Source organism: Symphalangus syndactylus, chromosome 18 (genome assembly GCF_028878055.3).
Source record: "Symphalangus syndactylus isolate Jambi chromosome 18, NHGRI_mSymSyn1-v2.1_pri, whole genome shotgun sequence".
Taxonomy (NCBI): Eukaryota; Metazoa; Chordata; class Mammalia; order Primates; family Hylobatidae; genus Symphalangus; species Symphalangus syndactylus.
In genome coordinates this window covers 102,542,747-102,566,464 of record NC_072440.2, presented here as the reverse complement: position 1 = coordinate 102,566,464, position 23,718 = coordinate 102,542,747, and the positions used below count along the sequence as shown (strand labels likewise).

Below are 23,718 nucleotides of genomic sequence, written 5' to 3'. Positions count from 1 at the left end.
CAGGCACAAAGTCAGCAGCTGTGGTCTGATCAAATAGAAGAGAGGCTGGAGTGTTAAGTGGAGGCGTTTCTGCAGCGGGGCCACAGCCACGCAGGGCTGGCTGGAGGGGGCTGGGGAGGGTCCTGCAGGGAGGTGAGGGTCCCCGTAGCTGCGCTGGGTCTCCTGCAGAAGAGGTTGCATTTCAGATCCGTGAGCTTCCCCTCGTTCCAGACACTGGCTTCCTCCACTTCTTTTTCCTCCCCTGGGAATAATTGGAAAAATGATTCCTAAGCTGTCAGGAGAAAATGAAGAAACTATAGCGACCGATTCGCAGCCTCTCCTAAATCAGCCAAATGAGAAATAGATTTGGAACCACCTCTGGAGGGGGCGGCTAACATCTCCAGGAAGGCGATAACCATAGATTGTGTTTCAGCAGGCGGGGAGGAGCAAGGCTGGGGGTAAGCTGCCGAAAGCCCGCCTCAGCCACCCGCTGCGCTTCCAGTCCCTTCCTTGGCTCAGGGCTGGCCAGAAAGACAGAGACGTTTCATGCGGGGCTCCGCAGATGGCAGGCGTTCCACACCCATTCCCTCACTTCTCTGGAAATAGCCCCGGGAAGTAGGCAATGTTACTGACTCCGTGTCACAGACCAGGAAACGCAGACCTGCCTTGGCCCCAGAGCTAGTTCATGGGAGGGGGATGGAGCCAGTTCTCATGCTGACATTGGCCTGGTCCCCACAACTGTGCCTTTTCTGTTGTGTCCCCAGAATTTTAACATTCTCCAGCTAGACACAGGCCAAGACCAACAATGCTTCACTTGGTGAAGACCATTTTCTGTTCCTCCAGCAGCCTCCGTGACCTCGGGTGGGCCATTCGGTCAGGTAATCCTGAATTTACCTCCCAGTGACACTGTGTCTTTGGGTCATCATCAGACTTCTTTCAGGGCAGACCCACGGGACTGTGGAGAAAAGGGCTTGAAGGAAGGAGGAGATTTGTGCCAGAGCCCCTGGTGCTGTCAAAGTCAAATAAAATATACAGGTGAATCTCTAAGCTTAAAATGTTTTATTTGGGAAGCAAGAATTTCAGTTTGGGGCACACACACAGACTGGGTGGTCTTCAGTATGTCCAAAGAGCAAAGAGAAGGTTGTAGGTTTCATAAAAATGAGAAATGTTACGGATTGTTAGGAAAGCAGGTTCATTAGCACTAGCAACGTTTTGGGGATCCGGCAAGCTCTCATTGGTGAGTGGGTGAAACTAGTCTTAGATTTCCGCAGGTTGTTTCAGTAGCTATTAGAGCAAACTGGTTTCAGGTTGCAACACTTGTTCCAGCAGCCAGGGTTGGAGACAGTTATACTCTTAAGCAATGTTACATGGTCCAAGTGCTTTTTCCCCTGGTCTCCTAACTCTGCTTGGCTATGACAACAGTGACCTTTGTATGATCAACTTTCACAGTGGCTACAGGAGGAGCCAGATTTAAGCCCACACCCATGCCTTCTGGCTGGCTTTCTCTCCCTTGCTCCTAGCAGGGCAATGCAGGATGAGTGACAGAGGTGGACTCAGCTACAGGCAACATCGAGTGATCTAGGTTCCAAGTATGGCACTTTATCCGTTGTCTTATCAACATAAAGAAACAGCGCTTTGAAATTTTGTCAAATTCAGGTTTGAGCAGCCTGATGCAGAAATTCCTGGGTCAGGGACTCCAGGCGGGGGAATTGGAGGGGTGAGCTGGCTGCAAAGTCTCTGGTCAGTGTGGGTTCTGGAAAAGAAAGAAAGAAGGAAGGGAGTCTCCTCACTTTATCTCTCTGGTCTCTGAAACAGTGTCCACCATTCTGAGCCCTCAGCTGCCTGTAGCTCTTTACAGAACAGACCCCACGCTGCTTTGTATCCAACTTTGTATCCAGCATCTCAGATGTTGCCACAAGGGGCAAAACCAGGGGTTGGGTGACTCCCTAGCCAGAACTCCAAGGCTACACACAGCTATTTAGACGAAAGAAGTGTGCTTATTTATTTGCTTTAGGATGCAATTTCATGAGTGACATTTAGCATTTGTTGAGCCCCTATGTTTACAAAGTGCTTCCACCCACATGGTCTCATTGGACCACCTGTGAGGGAGCACAATGTGACCTCTACCTTAAGGACTGAGGGTGGGACTTGGCCAGGAGCCCAGGACTGTCCAACTCCTATTCTAGGGGGTTCTTTACATCCACAGAGGTTTTGAAACCAAGGAGTGTGCCTTCCGGAGCACTTAAATTGCATTTGATTTAATGACTCTTATTTACTTATCACAAATACGATTTTTAGTGATACGAGAGCCAAGTCGCAAAGACTAGATTAAACACGTACTTTCTTCTGTTGCATTGGCTTCTCTACATCATGGTAACAGGTTGTCAGGTTCAACTGCAGCATTGCTATTCGAGGCAAAGGTAGGCAGGAAGCTCATTCTTGCAATCTCTAGAACTTTAGTAAAAACTCAAAGATATCTATTATTTCCTTTCCCTCGAATTTTCTGTGTTCTCACTAACCAGATACTGTTATTTTGCATCCATTCATTTACTGAAGCCTACATGTGTTTCAGTAACTATGCTAAAAGATTCTGTTTGTCCCTATTTGAGGGCACTCTCAGTTCAGTGGGAGTTGGTGGCAGTGGCGGATATGTACAATTATAAGGTGATACAATGACAGTGACAGGCAGAGGGAAGTCTGGGAGCACAGAGGGGAGGCACCTAATCCAGCCTGGTTATATCAGGGAGGGCTTCTTGGAGGAGGTGACATCTGAGTTTCTCAAAGGAGAGGGTAGCCAAGGGAAGGAAAAGAAGTTGCAGGAAGTAGAGAGAGGCTGTGGAAGGAGCTGGGGCACGGGAGCATTAGGTACTTAAACAAGGAGTGGTTTTGGGGAGACGGACCTCAGGGAACACAGTGGGTGTGGGAAAAGCTCAGCCCAGCCCTCTGTCATGGGTTTTGAATGCTGAGCCGCTGGGAGACTTAAAAAAAGAAGACCTTTTTTAAAGAGCAGTTTTAGGTTCACAGCAAAATTGAGCAGAAGGTACAGAGAGTTCCCATAGAGTCCCCACCCCCACCAGAGTTGTACATTTGTTACAATAATGAGCCTGCATTGACACATCATGATCATCCCACTGGAAGATTCTGAGCAGGGAAAACATTTTCACATTACCTTTTACAAAGCCTTCTTCCTGGCACTGAGTCACAGTCGTTTTTAAACAATTAGTGGTGTAGGTTGTTACTTAGCATTTCCCCAGAGCAAATGCTTCTATGATCTCCAAAAGACAGAGGCTATGATGTCTTCTTGTCCCACCCTGGAGATCTGTAAACCTAGAACAATGCCTGGTCATAGCAGATGCTTAGAAAGTAGAGGAGGGTAGAGGCGGGAGGAAAGCAGGGGTAGAGAGAGGGAGGGAGGAAGATAGCAACAAGGTCTCTTGTGTATTTCAGAAACATCATTCTGGCAGCAAATAGAGGAAAGATGGCAGAGGGTGTGGTTTGTGGTCAGGGACAGTTAGGAGGCTACTGTCATGCTCCAGGTGCAAAGTGCAAGTGGTCTGAGTAGGTGGCCGTGGTGGAGAGGAGGGGACATCGAAAAGGTGGGATCTACCCCACCAGGTGCCTGAGGGCGTGAGTGCAGTAGAAAACCACCGGGAAGGTTTCGAGGCCCAGGCCCAGCTCTCAGTCTTCTCTGAACCATCGAACTAGAGGGAGAGTTTGTAAGGACTCCAAAGGGAAAGAGAACACGGGAGGGAGGGAGGGTTGGGGAGGGTCAGGTAGGATGCTTAAGTTGGATTGAGTTTGAAATATACAAACTAAGAAAAATGTCAGATGGTTCTTGTTTATTGTCTAAAGAGTAGAGGGGAGAAAAACAGAAAACAGACGTTTATGTTGTTGGGTGTTAGATAAAAGGACCTGCGTCCCCCACTTCTGAGTGAGAATGATGATGTGCCGTAGGATGGCAGGGCCCTTTGGAGGTTCTGTCTGCAAGATAATCTGTTTGCAGATGAGCTCCAGGCTCGGGGAAGGTGCGAGGTGTCAGCGTGGCTTGCTGAACTCACAGCGAGCTGTTTCAGGGATGCTGGGACGGAAGCCGCCCTCCCTTTCCTGCCTCTGCTTCCAAGTTTTTCTCTGCAGCCCTGTCAACGCGCCACCTTTGCTTCATAGCACATTTCCTAATGGGCTCTGGCGGCGCTGAGGCAGCCTTCATATTCCATTTGTTCCTTGGATAATAAGCTCAGCCTCGAAGCCAAAAGAGAAAGCCCTGATGATTGTTAAATACACATGCACGGGGCTGACTGCTCCCCAAAACCTCCAGTCGGACGTTGCACCAGCTCAGCAAGACCATTTGCATCCAGGCAAATGGCCCTCAGTGACTAATAGAAATCCAACTCTATCTTGGCAAGGAAGGCCTTCGGGAGGCAGCATTAATTTGGTTTGCACAGTGGAATGGAACACATCTTTAGTTCCTTTTAGGGAACCTGACTTATGCTTTCTCCAAAGGGTGCTTCCTGGGGGCTCCCAGACATGGGAAATGCTGGGTGTAACTCATCTCAGGGGCTCCGTAGTCCCAAGCACAATCTGCCTTATTTTTTTTCCAGTTTTACCGCTCAGAGAGGATTGTGATGATGAGGTCACCTGAATCCTAATAACGCTTCAAGTCATCATTAGGGCTTGATGCATTTGGCCTGGCATGGACAGCACTGCTGCAGCTCACAGCCAGAATGATTCTGTCTGGCTTCCCCCTCTACACCAGAAGTCTGGAAATGCAGCCTGTTCTTTTCCATTTGGAGTCTTGGGATCTGGGTTATTATTGCCAAAGGCAAAGGAATGAGTTTCTAGAATTATCACTTGGAGGAGCAATGCACCAGGGAGTAAACCTAGGAAGTTTCCGGAAAGCTAGAAGGTGATTATCTCCACAGTGTACTCTGAATGTGAAAACCCAACTAACAGAACATTCGGAGGTAAGTGCACGACTCATCAGCCTGTCTCCACCAGGCCTTTTAGTCAATCTAGGAGGGCAAGAAAGATCACTTCAACTTTAGGATCTTACTGCACTCTTGGGGCAAAAATAAGCCGGTAGCCTTCAGGGGTCTCCAAGACACCTGCTCAGTAAGGATGTTTAGTCTCAACCTCCAGAATGAACTAGGCTCAATTCAAATAAAATTGGGAGGACCCACTAGTGCCAGGTGGGAGGTGACTAAGGTATAGGTATAGGTGAAGGGATGCCCTCAGTCCTATGGTCATGGATTTGCTAGCTGGGCCCTCACCCCAGAGAGCAGTTGCCCAGGGGCTGCAGCAACAGAAGGCCTTCCCCAGTGTTAAAGCCTAAGGCCTTGTCCGGGAAGACTAAGGCCTGGAGGAAATCACCTGGGGAAGAACCGGGACTAAAGGGCTGTGCTTTGCGCCAGGATCAGGCATTTTCTAGGTTTTCTGAGCAGATCGTGTGGTACATGGGCAGGGCCAGCACATACGGTTGTGTGTGTTGTCCACTGTGCAAGGGCATCCAGCTGAAAGGTGAGCAAGGGCTAGATTCCAGCATGCCTGCCGCTCACCACACCGTGTGCCCATGGTGTTGCATCTGTCCAGAGGGGCATCCTTCTCTAAGTCACACAGATAGACCCTGTGGGCTCACTAGGGCCCTGGATATGAGGAAAATGAAACACCCCCAGGAAGGGGTCAGTGAGATTTGGCTGAGAAACACAGGGCTGCAGACAGGGCGGAAAATACTCCCTTTACCACCCTGGCTGCCTTGCCTTTGGTGCTTTGGAATGGAATTGCAGGAATTAATAACCAAACTCACTCTATTCTGTTCCTAGCACCTTGTACACATTCACGGCCATGTTAACTCTACCTATGCCTCCTCCTGGGCTGGTGTGCAGTTATTCCCAGCGAATCCCTGCAGGTGCTGTAAGAGACAGATCTCTGCACAGGCACTCGTCCTGCCAGCTGGAGTCAAGGTTATCTCATCCAGGCTGGCCGAAACCCACAAGCAGCCCTCTTTCAGTATTCTGCCTGCTGTGCTACCCAAATATAGTTCATGTTACCTGTCTTTTAAAAATATTTCTAGCCTCTCTTTTTTCCCTGTATATTCATGATTTAATTTTATATGCCACTTTTTTCAGTTGCTACACGCTAAGCATTTTCCACAGTGCCACGTCATTTCCACACTGCCATGTGTCAGTATGACTGTATTATCGCCAGCTAAGCAGGGCTCTGCAGTCTGACTAATCATTATCAAATGGTTTACTTAGCAGACACATCTCCCCCTGGTAGGAAATGTTAAGTGAGGGGTAGAAGATCTCTCCTCAACTCTATTCTGTTCAACATTTTTGCTGATAGACAAGATGATGGCATAGCATGCAGACCACTCAACAAATCGGCAAAAGACACAGAACTGGAAAGGGCAATACATCGTTTGGACAAAGTAATCAAGATTCAAGATTGCCCAGCAATGCTTCCCTGGAAACTTCTTCTTACCTACCCCTATCTGCGCAGGGTTTTGTCAGAAAACATTTTAAATGGTCCACTTTCAAGGCATGATAAATCTAAGCGCCGGCAGCCAGCCTGTGAATGTAACAAATGGCACAGCCCATGCACCTAGAAGGTCATGATAAACGAACAGAATGCAGAAGAGGGGTCAGCACATAAAAGGGAAGAAAGTTCTATTATTGGGAAATTGAAACTTAAGAGGGGAAGAGGACAGGCTATAACTTTATAAGGGGGATAATGACACTTAGGCAACGTCCGGGAAGATTGTCACCCCACAATACTCAACCATGAGGAACTGGGGGAGGGACTTGCGTGCTAGGAGATAAATTGCCTGCTGCAGCTGTCCCAGGTGTGCCTGCCTACCAGCCACCTGATCTTGCAAGACCTCTATTAAAAGTCTCACTTTTGCTGTTCTGTGTGCCTCTGAGTCCATTGTTTGGGTTTGGACAGGTGAGCGTGTTTCTCACAGTTTTACTCAGCAGCCACAACCACAGCAGGTGGCTCATTGGTGCAAGGTGGGCAAGAGACCCGAACTGGGCCAGAGAACCTTCCTGATGATTTTGGAATTGGGGCTTACAGATTCCAGGCATCTCCAGGTGGCTTGAGCATAGCACATCAGCTAGGGAGACACTGTGGCTGTGTTTTATCTTATGACCCCAAAGTGGAGGAGGCTGGTTGGGAGAGAGACTCAGTGAGAAGGAAGGTGCAGAGAGAAGCAAGAGAAAAGAGAGGCAACTAGAACCCTGCTTCATTTGTTCCTGAAGCCCGGTCACATTTCTGCCCCCTTATTCAGAGAGTCCGTATCATGAGAATACAATCCCCTCAGCCTAGGCTGGCATCTGCGTTCATTGCAGCTGAGAAGGTCCCAGTGAAGCCAGCAGGCAGAAGATCTGCAGTCTTGGTCTCCAGTTGACCCAAAGATCAATAGAGTCAACAGGCTGCAGAAGAATCAAGCCCCAAATTGGGGGGAAGACCACATTTGGAGGGTGACAGTTTTGGGGTGACCTCAGCAAGCAGTAGAATGCCTAAAGAAGTCCCCTGGACAGTGAAATCAGGCTCTACACTCAAGGGCTGAAAGAATTAAATAAATTTTGGCAGAAGAAGGGAAGAAGATTTGGCAGAAAGACACATTTGTCATATAGGGTGTGGAGAACCAAAGTCAGAACTAGGACAAACAAACCAAAGATGCCTGAATGCAAATTTTGGCTGGTTTTTTTCAGCAGGTATCTGCTAGTGGGTAGGGTTTCCTGGGAAGAGGCAGCCAACAGGCAGGAGTTTTAGCAGAGGCTGGGTGGCCGCACGTTGGGTAGGCGAACCTCCTGAACAGAGGTGGTTGGACGCATCCAACCCCAGCCCATGGTTCTGGGGTTGGTGTGAAGTGGCATTTTCCCTATCTTCTGTAGACTGAGAAGTGACCCTCTAACAGATGTTTCAGAAATCCCAGGAGTAGAACGTTTGGCTTGAACTCCTCCTCCCAAGCAGTCCCCCATTTAGGAAATCACCCCAATGGAAGCAGCAAAGGAAGCATTCTCTAAGTGAAGGACAGTGCCAAGAGTGGCCCGCCAAGAATATGTGGCCCTCCCTGACTGTCCCTACCTCTGGTGGAAACCTAGAGGGGGCAGGAGGACATATGAGTAAGTGCACCCCCTAAAGGACACGGGGGCTGTTGCCTTGCGGAGGGCCACATGCTGGGCTTGCCTGGCAAATGGAATCTCTCAATTCAAAGTCCACAGGCAGACAGGGAAGTAATTTCCTAGAAATTAAGTCTGAACACAGCCTCTCCTCAAAGAGTGAATATGAGCCGGCAGCTGGGGCACACGGGGTCCTTGTGTGTGCACGTGTAAGGGTGTGTACTGTTATGTGTGTGCACATCCTCACACACGTACACACCCTCACATGTACATACGCTTATGTGTGCACATACCCTCACATCTGCACACACACACCTGCCTCTACACACCCAAATGTGCACACGCTCACACACCAGTGCACCTCAGAGAAAGATTCCTTCTCTTCTGAGGAAGTCGGGGAAGCTCCTGGCAGGAGAGTTGAGCTGGGCCTGCCTGAGGCCTGCAGGCCCAGGAGGCTGAGGACTGGGAAATGGTGCAGGGCCCAACAGAGCTGCAGAAACCTGCCCCCAGGCTAGGCATGTCAGCACAGTGACCACGCAGCAGCAGCCCCGCAGGCGGGGGCTCCCTCCCCAGCCCAGAAGGTTCCCTATAGGGTGCAGAGCGGCCAGCCAGCCTTGGGCCCACTCCAGTTAGAGCTGAGCCAGCAGCGTCTGTCCTCCACCAGCCCTGCCCCCGTGGCCCAGGCTTGCCGCCTCCTCCTGCTCCTGGAGCAGGGCCCTGACTTGTTCACACCTCCTAGGCCTGTCCCCCACCTCCCACTCAGTTCCCAACACTGTCCACAGACATTCTTTTAAGGGAGACTTTGCTTGCATCACTGCCCTGCTTAAAACTCAACAGTGACCCATTCCTCAGCCAAAAAGCAGGCCTTCTTCAGCCTAGCATTTTAGAATAATAACACATTTCTCAAGCCCTGAGTGCTTTTACATACACAGTTGACCCTTGAACAGTACGGGTCCACTTATGCACAGATTTTTCTCAATCAAAGTTATACCATACGCCCGCCCTTTCTGCCTCTCCTCCCACCTCCTCTACCTCTTCTGCTTCTGCCACCCCTGAGACAGCAAGACCAACCCCTCCTCTTCCTCCCCCTCCTCAGCCTACTCAATATGAAGACAACAAAGATGAATCTACTTCCCCTTAATGAATGGTGAGCATGTTTTCTCTTCCTGATGATTTTCTTAATAACATTTTCTCCTCTCCAGCTTACTGTATTGTGAGAATAAGGTGTATATACACTGTATAAAATATGTATTAATCAACTGTTTATGTTATCAGTAAGGTTTGTAGTCAACAGTAGGCTATTAGTTAACTTTGGGGAGAGTCTAAGGTTATATATGGATTTTTTTTTTGAGACGGGGTCTCCCTCTGTCACCCAGGCTGGAGAGCAGTGGCATAATCATGGTGCCCTGCAGCCTCAACCTCCCGGGCTCAAGCAATTCTCTCACCTCAACCTCCTGAGAAGCTGGAACTACAGGCGCATGCCACCATACCAGAGTGTTTTTATTCTACTGTTTGTAGAGACAGGGTCTCCCTATGTTGCCCGGGCTGGTCTTCAACTCCTGGGCTCAAGTGATCCTCTCACCTCCACCTCCCAAAGTGCTGGTATTACAGGTGCAAACCACCGTGCCAGCCTTTACATGGATATTCAACTCCATGTGGGTGGGGGCCAGTGTCCCCTAATCCCCGCTGTTGTTCAAAGGTCAACTGTATTTGCCTCTTCGTCCTCACAATCACCCCCTTGAAGTAGGTATTATTATTATGATTATCCGCATATTATAAGTGAGGGAACTCAGGCAGGAGGAGGAGGTCATCACTTGCCCACTAGCACAGACAACAGGTGACAGATCCAGATTCAAACCCAGTCTGACATCTCAGCCCACACCCTTGCAGCTCAAAGTGTGGTCCCTAGACCAGCGCATCAGCATCACCTGAGAGCTTGTTTGAAATGCAGAGGCTTAGACCCCCCAACCCTGCTGAGTCAGGAAGGTCCCCGAGATCTGAGAAGCTCTGCTTGTGCTTCAGAGCCAGGTACCTTCTCACCCACCTGCCTCAGCCCTGTCAGCCCCATGCCTTTGCTTGTGCCGTCCTTCAGCCTGGAGCTCTCTGCCCCAGTGTGTGGACCCTCCAGGCCCCCCACCACATCCACAAGTAGCTTGTGTGCTCCCTCCTCTTCTGACCTCCCTGGTCCGTGGCTCCCCCATCCCCTAGGAAAGGATCGGTCCCTCCCATCCTGAGCCCTCGACGCAAGGTCGTGCCTGGGTTATTGTTCTGACATTGCAGAGGGTATTTGTGATGAGTTGGACTTGATGAGTTCCCCTTTTTGTGTGCATGCATGCATGAATGCACACACCTCGGGCTCCTCGTGGAACAGGACAGCCGGCCTCTGAACCCCAGTCCCTGTACCTGTCAGCCGGGGCTCCCCTCCTTCTCTTTCCCACCTCCTTGAATCCAACTCTGAGGACCTTGGTCTTATGTTGTCCTCCATGCCTGACCTGATCCCTAATGAAGCCCTCGATCTCAGAACTCAGTGCATCATTCCCCACCAGCCAGGAGCAGCCGGACAGCTTTGCCTGCCTCTTGCCTTTCCCTTCTGATACTTTCCCCTTGATCTCGAGCCCTGTCGGTAGCAAAGGGCAAGGAAGGGGCCTCCCAGCAGAGCAGCCAGTGCCCTTCGCCACTGGTCACCCCTCCCTGCCCCAACACCTGGCCTTGCTGGCTGAGGGCAATTGGGAGGGGTTGGCTAGGCAGCAGCGGCCAGCACAGAGGGCCCAATCTGGCCCGAGAGGCAGGTGGGCAGAGCGCTGGAGGGAGCAGGCAGGAGAAGAGCAAAGGCTTGGGAGCTGAATCCTGTCTCCACAGCGTCCCCTGCGGCCTCACTCTTCAGCACTTCGGCTCCTTCCTTCTCAGCTGGGGAGAATGAGACACAGCCCACGAGGCTGAGGCCATTATGAGGATGAGAGGAGGCGCCTCGTGTCAAAAGAACTGAGTATTTAGCCAATCGCCATTTGATGGACTTCTGGACAGTCAGAAGTGGAGTTCATAAGGAATCATTACCAGGCAGGGAAGCTGCGTCCCGTGCAAGGGGGCACGGCCAGCTGTTAACAGAATGAGACGATGCTTCCTCCATCCTGTCGTCCTGCCTGTGGCCCGCTGTGGCTCCCCTTCATTGATTAGGAAAACGGAATCAGGGTAGCGCCTCGGGAGAAAATGCTGTGGATCCAGGGCCAAAGCTCGTTGTGCTCTTGGTGAGCTGTTTACCCTGAGGAGAGCCCAGCAAAGATGGCTCCCGAGTCGTCTCCTTCGGCCACTGCTGGGCCTGGACGTCCCTAGAGAGTGGGCTGAAGCCAGGTCATGTTCCCGTCGTTGGGGAAGTGGAAAAAAAGGAGCTGCCATCCCGCCTCTCTGACAAACACAGGGAGGTGCCCCCGCGCCTCCGTCACTCTGCCAGGGATACAGACAGACACTCAGGCAGCACCACAGGCCCCAAGAGGCACAGGCACACTGACAAAAGCAAACCTATACGGGGGACACAGACACCACATACATTTAGTCATTGCTGGCGGCCCCCAGGTGCCAGAGACTCTCCCAGAAGCTCAAGGACTCGAATGAGGTGTTGGTGTGTTCAACACCCATGCCCCCCTACACACACACACCTGTGTATGCCCACACGCTGCCACTCTGACCTGTGGGTGGGGGCAGGCACGTGAGTGGGCACTGAGTCTTGGCCTGAGCGGGTGCGTGGGTGTCCCCCCCGCACTCAAATGGGCAGCTGGAAAGCAGGGTCAGGCTCAGGTGCGCAGAGCACAGTGGCCCTGAGCTGGGGTGGTGGGCGTTGCCATGGAGATGAGAGCCGCAGAGGCAGCACTGCAGGCAAGCTCCGTGTGGGCGGCTGAGCCCGCAGATCCACAGATCTCAGGAGGGACTGGGCAGTGCTGGAGGCTCCAAGACGGGAGGGGTGGCCTCTTGAGGTGGGGGTGGGGCTGAGGGGCTCTGGAATGACAGGAGCAGCTGCTCGGGTGGCAGGCCTGGGTGCGGGGTCATGAACTTGTGGTCTTGGCTGGGAGCACAGACAATGGGGCCTCTGCCCCATCAGTGCCACTCACTCCCACTCCTGTCCCCCACCAGCAACTGTGCTGAGCTCATAGCCAAGGCAAAGCTATCAGGGAGGGCGAGCAGAGGCGGGGAGCTAAGGATTGTGGCTGGTTTTGGGAAAACGGCTGAGGAGGGTCTAGCTGATTCTCCCCACCTCCTGGCATCACCTGACGTCTCTTTCTTCTCCACTCGTCCCTCCTTTGCAGCCTAGTGGAATGGGAATCACACAGGATTGGGAGTCAAACAGTAAATCAGGATGCCGGTCCCTGTCGACCAACTCTGGGACCATGAGCAACCTGCCCAGTGAATCTCAACCCGTGTCTTCACATCTGTAAAATGGGATGAGGAACCCTGATCGACCTACCTCCAGAGCTGCTGAGAAGATCAAATGACTCTCAAGAAATTCAACTAGACAGACATGGACAGATGCTTACTATGCACCAGCATGCCGTGGCGCTCCAGGGACGGAGAGAAGTACACTCTCGTGGAGCTCAGCAGTGAGTGGGTGGGAGACCAGTGCATGCACACAAGACAGCTTGGATAAGCACCAGGACTCAGCCTGTTCCAGCAGCTCCTGGGAGTGCCTGCTAAGGGCCAAGTACCAGGATACAAAGAGGCAAGAGCGGCGGAGAAGCCCAGGGACTGCATGGGATTCAAATCACAGAAGAGCAGCGGCCTCCCCCAGAGCAGCCCTCAAATGCATCCGACTCATTCATCCTCGTAACCCGCCAGGTGGAGCCACTGAATGCTCTCCCCATTTTACAAGCGAGAAAGCTGTGATCAGAAAGAATAAACAGCTGTCCCAAGTGCAAACGCACCCTGGGAAGAGGTGGAGCTGGGATTTGACTGCCGTCTGGCAGGTCCCAGAGTCCCTGCTTTGGGCCACTGAGCTCAACTGCTTCTCCCGGCCTCACCCTTCCATGTGTCTATGGCCTCTGGGAAGGAGCTGCCCAGTGTCAAAGGCCCTCCCCTTCTCCCTGCCCCGGCCCTGGCCTGGGCTGTGGTCCCACCAGCCACTCACCCCTCCGCCTTCCCTGTTCTCTCCTCCTTGCTTGCCTTCAATAAGACGGTCCAGGGGCGTGGACAGATAGCACAGTGTCACAGAGCCCGATAGCGCTGACATCGGCGTCCTGCACCACCACTTGCGAGCTGGGGCAAGGCCACGGAGCCTCTCTGAGCGCTGTTTCCGTGCCGCAGTCCACACATGGGCAGTGTGGGGCATGAGCCAGACCCTCAACACCTTCAGTGCTCGCGAGGCACTCTGCACCACCTGTGCTTCCAGAAGGGGCCATCTGTCCCGTTTCCAGGCAGTGGAAGGTGGAGTCTAGCCTGGCAGGACAGGAGGCAGAGGCTGGGCCTTGTCTCCAGAGAAACCGGGGCTCAACTCCTGCCTCCTCCCTCACTCGCTGTGTGTCCTGGGGAAGGTAGCAAGGCCTCTCTGAGTTTTGTTCCTGGGGCCTCCCACCCCAGGGTCCCAGATGGGATCCAGCAGGACCAGAGGGCCATGGGTCTGAGCTGGCAGGATCTGAGCTCAGAGACCTTGCCCCTCTCCAGAGGACCCCCACCCCTCCCAGCTCCTCCAAGTGGCCCCCTGGTAGCCTCCCTGGCCCATGTGAATGGGGGAGGGGGAAGAAGGAGCTGTCGTCTGGGTTTGAGGCAGGGGCACTGGCAGATGGCAGAGGAAGCCTGCCTGGGCTGGGAGAGGGCACCCTATGGCTCCCCTCTCTGGGCCTGGCTCCCCCAACGATGACAGCCTGGGCTGTGAACAGGCCCGTGGGAGGGCCTGCACCGGGCAGGGATGCCCCTACCTCCCCAGGGAGGATGTGAGGCCGAGGCTGACCCAGGTCTCGGGGAACAGCCTTACAGTGGGCAGCTTTGAGAAACCCAGTGAGAAGGGCCAGCTCTGGGCTCAGAGGCCAGGGAGGGCGTGGGAGAAAGAGGCAGCACCCCCGCACTGGCTGGCATCTCTTGAGGTTTCTGTAGAAATGTTTGCTCTGGCAGGAAAAAAAAAAAAAAATCTGTTGCCATGGTAACCTATGTCTTCCCTCCCCAGCTGAGTCCTCAGAGGGAAAATCATCTCAGAATTCCCAGGGATGCGTGGCCAGCTACATTTAGGGAAAGCTTCCTGAACCCAGGCCTCCCTGCAGGGTGAAGGGGCCACATTCGCTCAAACACTGGAGCCTCATTCGTTCATTCATTCATTCTTTCAACAATCACTGAGACTCTACACCCCACCCGGTGCTGGGCCTGGGGATGTGGAAATTCATCCAACTCTGTCCCAGAACTCAAGGAGCTCAGATTCTGGTGGGAAGACAGGGGTGTAAGTGTGAAGCCATGGAGCTGGTGAGAGCTTTGACAGGGGATGGCAGAATGCTGACAAAGCACAAAGGGAAGGTGGGAGGGCTTCCTGGAGGAGGCCGGCTTTGGCTGGGTCTTTGGGCTGCTCTAGACCCTGGAAGCCCTTAGAGCCCGACCCCCTGCCTGGCGCTCCACCCATTTTACAGAGGAGAGCACTGAGGTCCAGAGAGGGTGAATGACTTGCCAGGGTACAAGCAAATGAGTGACAATGTGCAGGTGGGGCTGATGTTCATAAAAGGAAAGGCAGCTTCATATCTGACCTGAATAAATAATGTATTCTGGATTTTAATTATTTAAAAAGCCTCCATTTCACTGGTGTCTCATCAAAAATAGAAACTCTCTTCCTTTCACTCTAGATTTCTTTTGAAAGTGGCAGGTGGGCGCAGAGGTGGGGCCTGGGCCTCTGAAGCGTCCTGCTTGTGGCAGTAGCTGTGAAGCACAGGCGGAGAATCAGAGGCCGCAAGCCCTTGTGGAGCCTCCAGTGGAGAAATGACAAGTGACCGTCATCCTGGAGCCTCCCCCCTGCCTTAGGCCAGTCCGCACCTAGTCCTCAGATGGGTGGTCAGCACACCGCTGTTCCCACAAGACTCATGTGGTCCCCCAAGTCCACCAGCTTCTCTTTCCTCCCGGGCACACGGGGGTCATGACAGCAGCACCTCTTGGAGATGTTGAAAGAATCCTGCATTCGGTGTCTCTGGGGGGGTCCCATCTCTGTCCCCAGACCTGACACAGCATAGACCCCCAACTTATGGACATTTCCATCTTTCAAGGACAGGCCTTAGAGAAAGGAAAGAAAACCAAATCGCCGAGAGGTGTGAGAAGAAAGGGCTGGGGAGGGAAAGCCAGGACACACCAGCCTACTCTTTGCCATCAGGGTGATCATGTGGCTTTGAAAATCTGGATCAGTTCCCCAAAACACAGCCAGTCAGGGGCTCTCCCTCCCCACCGTGCTCTGCAGCATTCCCGCCCCTTGTTCCTCGGTATCTTACCAAGCCCGCATCACACGGATCGGCTTCTTTTCCATGGGAAGCAGCCAATGAGCTGTCAGAAGAAGGTCCCATTCCCTGGCTCCAGCCCAGCACCAGACAGAATCTCGCTAAGGCTCCCAACTGCCACCACCCCCATCTGTCTTCCTTGTCGTGTGCCCGTGGGGCTTAGGTCTGAACAGAGACGTCACCCAAACAGGGTGAGGCCACAAGTCAAGGTCTCACTTCCAAACCAGAGCACACTCAACTCCAGTCCACCTCTCCCCGCTTCGCTGTCCCCAGACCCCATCTGTAACATTTGCACCTCTGTTGGAGAAGGTCAAAGGTCAATCACCAAACCCCAAGCCCCCTCCAGCTCCTGCGCCCACCACGCTGCCCTTGACATTCCTCCCTCATGCTTGGACCTTCCGCTGGGCTCTGTCATGAACAAGAACTGCAAAACCCTGGGGAGCGCTGCTGCTCTCCAGGTCATTTCTATCAAATTAACGCCCCTGGGTCCCAAACCACCCTGGGAGGTAAATATTATTATTAAGTAGCGGGCAAGTGGCCATGAGCTAGGAGGTGGCAGAAGCAGGGCAGAAATGGAGGTCAGCATCTCCGCCTCCAATTCCCGCCCTTCCCCTCTCTCCAGCCTTCTTTATCTCATTTGATCTTGACAGCTGCGGAGAGCTGCCACTCCCCACTTTACAGGCTAGGAAGCCTCAAAAAGCAAAGTGACGTGCCCAGAGCTCTGGAACAAATCGCTTGACCTCCACAGGGGCTGCATGAATGTCGTTGGTGGCTTAAGCCACCAAAACCCGTTGTCTCCCAGTTCTGGAGGCCAGAAGTCCAACAGCGACGTGCCAGCAGGGTTGGTTCCTCCTGGGGCTATAAGGGAGACTGCTCCAGGCCTCTCCCTCCGTGTCTGGCGGTTTGCTGGCCATCTTCCACGTTCCTTGGCTTCTAGATGCATCTCCCAGTCTCTGCCTTCAGGCTCACATGGCCTGTGTTTGTGTCCAAATAGCCTATAAAAATAAGGACACTGGTCACAGGTCATAGTGGGTAAGGGCCCACCCTACTCCAGAGTGGCCTCATCTTCACAAATCACATCTGCAATGGCCCTGTTTCCAAACACAGTCAATTCTGACTTCCAGGGCATTAGAATGTCAACATGGGAATTGAGAGACACAATTCAACCCATAAGAGAGGCTCAGGGGTCATTCCCCAGGAGGCAAGGTGTGGTCATCCCATCTCTACCCGCAGAAGCCACTGCAGAGGCAACTGGCCTGGCCCCAAGAAAGCTTCCCGAGGACTCTGACTTCTACCAAAAGGCTGAGGAGCAGTTGGAGCAGGAAGGAAGGAGCTCACGTGGAGGCCGTCCCACTTCTCCCAGGAGAACACGTCATCCTGAGAGCCTGGGCCTGGACTAAGGGGCAGAGTCTGCAGTTCTAGTCCCCGAGATCCACTCTCCCGCCCGTGACTCCAGTCCCAGGGCTCATCTCTGTGGTCCTTAAAGGCAGTGGCTGCGGCAGCACCACTGGGGATGGCAGAAGGACCTCTACACAGGACTGCTTGGGATCCCAGTTTCCACGTGTTAGCTGTGTATCTTCAGACAACTGACTTTTCCCTTCTGAACTTGAGTTTTCTCCTCCAGGAAAAATGGGGCTTTGCAGGTTTGCTGTGGGGACAGCGCCTGAGCTCACCTAGGCAGAGACAGCAAGTTCCCACCTGGCCCCAGAAGAGACCAAGCTTGCTGTCCTAGTGTCTAAAAAGCCCCCAAACCAAGATGCCAACCCCACACCCATACCTGCCCTCATACCTGGCTCCAGGCACAATCATCTTCACTGGGTTAAAAAGAAAAATCTCTTAGGACCCCAAGGCAGGTGGATTGCCTGAGCTCAGGAGTTCAAGACCAGCCTGGCCAAGACGGTGAAACCCCATCTCTACTAAAATACAAAAAAATTAGCCAGGCGTGGTGGCGTGCGCATGTAATCCCAGCTACTTGGGAGGCTGAGGCAGAATTGCAGTGAGCCGAGTAAGCAGAGGTTGCAGTGAGCTGAGATCACACCACTGCACTCCAGCTTGGGCGACAGAGCAAGACTCCGTCTCCAAAAAAAAAAAAAAAAAGAAAAGAAAAAAAGAAAAGTGTCTTCTGAAAATGGGGTCACATTGTAAGTCACCCTCTGTGTTCTTCCCTGGTCCCAGACAGAGTGGACCTGAGGGCCGGCTTCAGCCACTTCTGTCCGGAAGCCTGCAGGCCGCCTGTGAGTGAGTCGGCCCAAACAGAAAGGTGAGGTTTAGATAAGAGAAAGGGGGACATCATTTCCAGTGTATTTTGGGGGTGTCCTTTTTCCTTTCTCTTCCTTGGCCAGGATGAGTCCCTCGGGGAGGGGGGAACGAGAGGACCTCAGAGGTGGGCTCCGGTCGGGGACTCAGGAAACGGAACATGTTGCCATTCTGCCTGCTCTCCACCGTGGGACGAGTCCTCACTGCCATGGGACAAGTGAGACTTCCAGACAAGGACCTGCCATGGACCAACCCAGCCACTTGGGGCAATGACTTTCTCTCCCTCAAACCTCCGTTTCCTCACCTGAGATAGGGAGATCTCTAACCTCACCCAGCCCCTTTCATGGAGCCATTGAGACGATCAGAGGACTAGTGTCAAATGTGAAAAATGCCTCGGATGCCATGAAATGCCACAGGGGTGTCAGCTTTGGGCGAGGCCACTAGAGTTCCACGGCAACGAAGGGCTGCAGAAGCCATGCCGACGATCCATGGGGATTCTGAGCTCCAGGGAGAGAAGGGGAAAGTTCAGCCTACACAGCAGGTTGGGATAGAGCAAGCGGGGAGACCAGACCTGCCAACCCCCAGGCCCGGCTGAACCAGCCCTTCCTCTGGGCCTGCAGGGGGTTGGAGGGGCTCCCCTTTGCACAGTAGAGGTGCTCCTGGGTGCAGCAGCCTGGGATAAAGCATTTTAAGCCCAAGATGTTTGGGACAGGTCTTGCTGTTGGTTACTTTCACAGGGACAAGTCAGACTCAGTGCATAACGGCAGGGACTGAGGACTGCTCCTGACTGCGGGGAAGGCTGGCAGGGCTTGGTCGGATCTTGCACTGCCTCTCTCCTCCCTCCTGGAGGCCAGATACACCATCCTGTGCCTGAGCCTTGGCTAGAGATGTCCCCTTAGCCTGGCTGTCCTTCCCACTCCTTCCCAGCTGGGGAGCAGCACCCTTCAACCACCTGCCCACGGCCCCTGCTCCGGGAAGCCCACCTCACAGCCAGCCAGAGGTGACTCTGCCCTCCCCGCCCTGGCCATGAAGTGTGGAGTAGTGGAAAGGTGAGGTCCAGCTCTGGAAACCTGGCTTTTCCTGCCATCGCACCATGACTGTGGAACGTGAGCAAGCACTTCGCCTCTCCGAGCCTGATTCCTTATCTATAATTGAGTTTAATTCCCAGGAGTGCTGGGGGGAGGAGGGTTAAATTTGCACATGGAAGAAATACTTTTGAGCATCTATTAAATGCCAGGCTTAAAAATGTACACGTGTGTGTTAGTCATAAAAAAAACCCAGGCCTGACTTTAGGCATTTATCAAAAAAGACAAAGCCTGTATAAGTGAATATTCTAATGGGGGACACAGTGGACAGATGAACCATGACTCAAACAAGAATAACAGAACAGAGCAAGGATGTAGACTCATCCACTGAGGGTGCTGTGCTCTCTACAGACACAATAGGCACTTAATAAATGCTGAATGCATGGATGGATGGATGGATGGATGGATGGATGGATGGATGGACGGGTGGATGGATGGATGGATGGATGGATGGGTGGATGGGTGGATGGACGGGTGGATGGATGGATGGATGGGTGGGTGGGTGGATGGATGGATGGGTGGGTGGGTGGGTGGGTGGGTGGATGGGTGGATGGGTGGATGGATGGATGGATGGATGGATGGATGGATGGATGGATGGGTGGGTGGATGGATGGGTGGATGGGTGGCTGGACAGGTGGATGGATGGGTGGGTGGACGGGTGGATGGACGGGTGGATGGATGGATGGATGGATGGATGGATGGATGGATGGATGGGTGGATGGATGGGTGGATGGGTGGCTGGACAGGTGGATGGATGGATGGACGGGTGGGTGGGTGGGTGGGTGGGTGGATGGATGGGTGGATGGGTGGATAGACGGGTGGATGGATGGATGGATGGGAGGATGGATAGGTGGATGGGTGGATGGACGGGTGGATGGTTGAATGGATGGGTGGGTGGGTGGATGGGTGGATGGATGGATGCTGCATCATACCCCCACCTCTCAAAGGCCATGGTTGTCACGCACAGCATCTCCTTCTCAGAAGAGCTCGCCAACCCCCCAAGGTGGGTCAAGGAGCAGCCAGAAGTGGGCTCTGAGTGGAGGTGGGCCTGGCGCCCCTCCCACGCTGCCTCCTCCTCTCCTAGGACCATCTCAGAAGTAGCCTCCCCTTGCAAGGAGGCTGGCAGGGCAGAGAGCGTCACCCAAGGCCCGGAAAGAGCCCCAGCAGCTGGCAGCCAGTGTCCTAGGCACAGGGCGAAGTCTCTGCCTGTTTCCTGTCTGGACCTCACAATGCCTTGGCGCAGCAGGCCTTCCCCCTGGGAGCTGGTGTGGAGAGAGTGGCGGAGAAGGAGAGGAGGAAACCCCACCTTGGGGGATCAGGGATCAGGAGAGCCAGCAGGGCCTTCAGAACTCCCCTGATTCAGGTTTCTCACTTCTAGGTGGGGACATGGAGCCCTACAGAGGGTGAAGACTGGCAGAGGTAACACAGAGTCAGGGATGGGGCAGAATTAAGCCAGGTCTACCTGAGTCCTTTACAATTTACCTTCAAAAGCCGCCAGCTTCTGCTGGATGTTTCCTCTCCTTTTAAATGCACCCTGCCCTTGGTCTTGTCCTTGGCTTTGCCTTTGGTCCTGTCCCTGCCCTTGGCTCTGTCCCCGTCCTTGGCCCTGCCCTTGACTATGTCCTTGGCCTTGTCCTTGGCTCTGCCCTTGGCCCTGTCCTTGGCCTTGCCTTTGACCCTGTCCCTGCCCTTGGCTCTGTCCTTAGTGGCCCTGCTCCCTGGCATGCCCCCTCGCTCACCCACCGCTCCCTGTCTTACTAATCCAAGGCCACCCTGCTTGTCTCCCCTGTCCCTCAGGCCTTTTGTCAACTGTGGAGATGATGACACTCAGTGGGTAACTATGGCTTATGGGTTGTGGCTTAAGGAAAAGCACTCCAAGTTTCCACCCCACGTGCTCGGTCTCTAGAGGGTCTTAATGTGAGACCACAGTCTCAGGCAAGCCATTCCAGGGCATGAGGCTGAAGAAGTGGCTGACAGTCCCAGGCCAGGCAGCACTGCCAGCTCCTCTCCTCAAGGTGGAGCTCTCCTCTCCGCCTCTGCAGGAGTCAGCAGTTCACTCAGCACGTGGGTGCACAGGCACATGCGGGCACACATGGGCACACACGGGCACATACAGGCACACACAGGCACACACGGACATACAAAGGCACACATGGGCACACTTGGGGCACACACGGGCTCATGTGGGCACAACAGGCGTATACAGGCCCATGTGGGTACACTCGGGGCACACATGGGCCCATGCAAGCACATATGGACACACACAGGCACACATGGACACACATGGTCACCAACATGGGCAAACACTCCCAGTTACGCCAACCTACCTCCAGACCTTCCCAACCTGGATCCTCCCCATCTGGGCATCCTGGGTGGAAGGTAGAGCTCTCCGCAACACCTGCCTGGCTGAATAGAAAAAGAAAATAAATAAAAATGGAGCCTTTCCTCAGCTTCTTAGGGAAGTCGTGGGCCGGCCAGGGGTTGGCAGGAATCAAATGGGCTGGGTCAGCACCGCATGAATCAGGGGATTTGAAAATTCCTGGGTGAGAGGTTCTGCAAATCACCAGATCAGAGCACTATGGAGACGTGGTGTTTAACATCACAGAATCTCAGAATCGCAGACCCTCAGGAACAAGCACAGCTATTCCCAGCCTCCTCCCCACAGATGTCTCCAAATCCCGGGCAACACCTGATGAAGCCCCTGTCTGGCTTCCTTGCTGCTGTCGGCCTCACTCCCTTCCCGTCCACGCGGCCCACCCTCCCAAGCGACCTTCTGCCCAGCCACAGCCATTAGCTCCCTGCTGCTCAGAAGCCATAGCAGGCTCATTTTTGTGAGGAGGACAGAGTTCACTAGCTCACCCTCTGCCAATCCCCTCACTACCAACCTCCTTTCCCTTCCAGTCTCCCCCAGAGGGGCCACACTATAGCACACATAGTAAAAAAGTCTGGGCACAAGCCCTGATACACATCTATTGTTTGTTTGAAAATGATGTCCCTGACAGTGCAAGATGACTGGCCTCGTCCTGGCATGGCTCAGCGCTCCCAGAGAGCATGAGAGGGGGTAGTGGAAGCTGCTGGCCTCCCGAGGCCTGGCCCGGCCACCACCCGCCTTCCCTTGGCTGCCTCTCACTGGCCAGAGCAACTACAGAATCTGCCCGGATTCAGGGAGTGGCATGGGGTGGGGTGGGGGGTGACGATGGCTCTAAGAAACGGCTTTGAAGATGGAGGGAGGGCCATGAGCCAAGGACCGGGGCAACCTCAGAAGTGGGAAAAGGCAAGAGACCAGCCTCCCCGCAGAGTCTCCGGAAGGAAGATAGCCTGCTGATGCCCCAGCTGGTGCCCTCGAAGACCTGCTGCGGCCTTCTGACCTCCAGAACTATAAGATAGTCAGTGTGTCTTGCAAAATAACAAATCAGTGGCTTAAAACCACGAAATTTGTGGTAACTTGTGACAGCAGCAATAGGAAATTGATACAAGTATGTATCTGACTATTATTATATGTGTTAGTGTTGTCAGAGTAGCAAGAAACAGACATCAGCTTTAGCAAAAAAAAAAAAAAAACCCACAAAAAACCCAGAAAATGTATGAAAAGATACCGTCCCAGCTCACAGGATCAAAGTGCTGAGCAACCACTCACAGGAAGCAGCAAACACGGAGGCTCTGGGTGGATCAGCGGAGCAAGAAGTTCCTGCCCTTCTCTCAGGGCACCTGCCTGGTGGGGGCTCCATGCAAGTCCCAGGCTGCATGAACCTGGATCCCAACCTCACTGGAAGGGGAAATCCAGACCCAGCCTGCCTCCGCCTGTGATGGCTAGGAGGGGCAATTGCTGGGCCAGGAAGCCACCCCTATGGGCAGCTGCTGGAGCCCAAACCCCCGTTCTAGCAAGCTGCAGCTGGTGCAGAACTTAAAACCTGCGGCCCCCAAGGCCACAGTTGCTCTCAAAGGCAGGCTGGTGAGGAGGCGTGTGTGGCCTGAGCAGGATGCTAGAGAGCCGGGGGACGTGAGGCAGGAAGAGGCATTGGCTCCAGCTGGCAGAGCCCTGGGGTCAGGAGGAGAAGCCAGAGAAGCTCATGAAGTCCAGAGTCTGTGTGCTAGAGACTTGCGAGCCGCATTTGGCCACAGACGGTTTTATTCAGCTTGCGTGGTTTTTGTTTGCCTGTCTGTATAATGGCCACAATATACTGAAGACATTAACAAGATGGATTTGTAATTTGCTTTCAAATCATGTTTCTTTGCAGCCCCCCATCCCCAAAGTGAGGAATGAGTTTATGGCTTCAGAGAAGGAGGTGAGGTTTCTACCCTGTGCCAAATAAAAGGTCTTCACTTTGAGACTGAAAGTTCACTTTTTAGAGCACAGAGAACTTTTAGGGGTTGGCACCTGTTTCTGCTGAGGGCTGGGTAGGAAATCTTTTAGGTCAGTGGGTTTGTGGTCGGCAGGTTTGTGGTCTCGGTTGCAACTCCTCAACGCTGCTGTTGAAACACGAAAGTGAGCGAACATGGCTGTGATTCAATAAAACTTTATCGGTCCTGGAATTTGCACTTCATATAATTTTCACATGTTATGAAACATTATTCCTGTTTTGATTTTTTTCAACTGTTTAAAAGTGTAGCAACCATTTTCAGGCAGCTGGCTATACAAAAGACATGGCAGGCTGGCTTTTGGTCCCTGAACTGCTATTTACAGGTATTTATTCTAAGACTGGAGTTAGAGTGACCACTCATCCAGGCTTGCCTGGGACCTTCTGCTTTAGCATGAGAGTGCTCTGCTCTGTCGGTGATTAGATGCAAGGATGACCCAGGTTTGTCTGCCTCAGGTCTTCCCCGGCTCCCAGG

General features: G+C 53.2%; 2 long non-coding RNA genes across 2 annotated transcripts; both read right to left on the bottom strand.

The window, feature by feature from the left end:
• Positions 1 to 1,023: 1,023 nt before the first annotated feature.
• On the bottom strand, positions 1,024 to 13,512 carry LOC134733613 (uncharacterized). The gene is made up of 2 exons (XR_010117268.1): positions 13,213 to 13,512; positions 1,024 to 1,732 (listed from the first exon to the last, which is right to left on the bottom strand). It is a non-coding gene; the product is annotated as an uncharacterized lncRNA (long non-coding RNA).
• Positions 13,513 to 14,810: 1,298 nt separating this feature from the next.
• LOC134733611 (uncharacterized) lies at positions 14,811 to 22,896 on the bottom strand. Its single transcript, XR_010117265.1, has 3 exons — positions 22,523 to 22,896; positions 21,213 to 21,291; positions 14,811 to 16,539 (listed from the first exon to the last, which is right to left on the bottom strand). It is a non-coding gene; the product is annotated as an uncharacterized lncRNA (long non-coding RNA).
• Between the last annotated feature and the right edge of the window lie 822 nt (positions 22,897 to 23,718).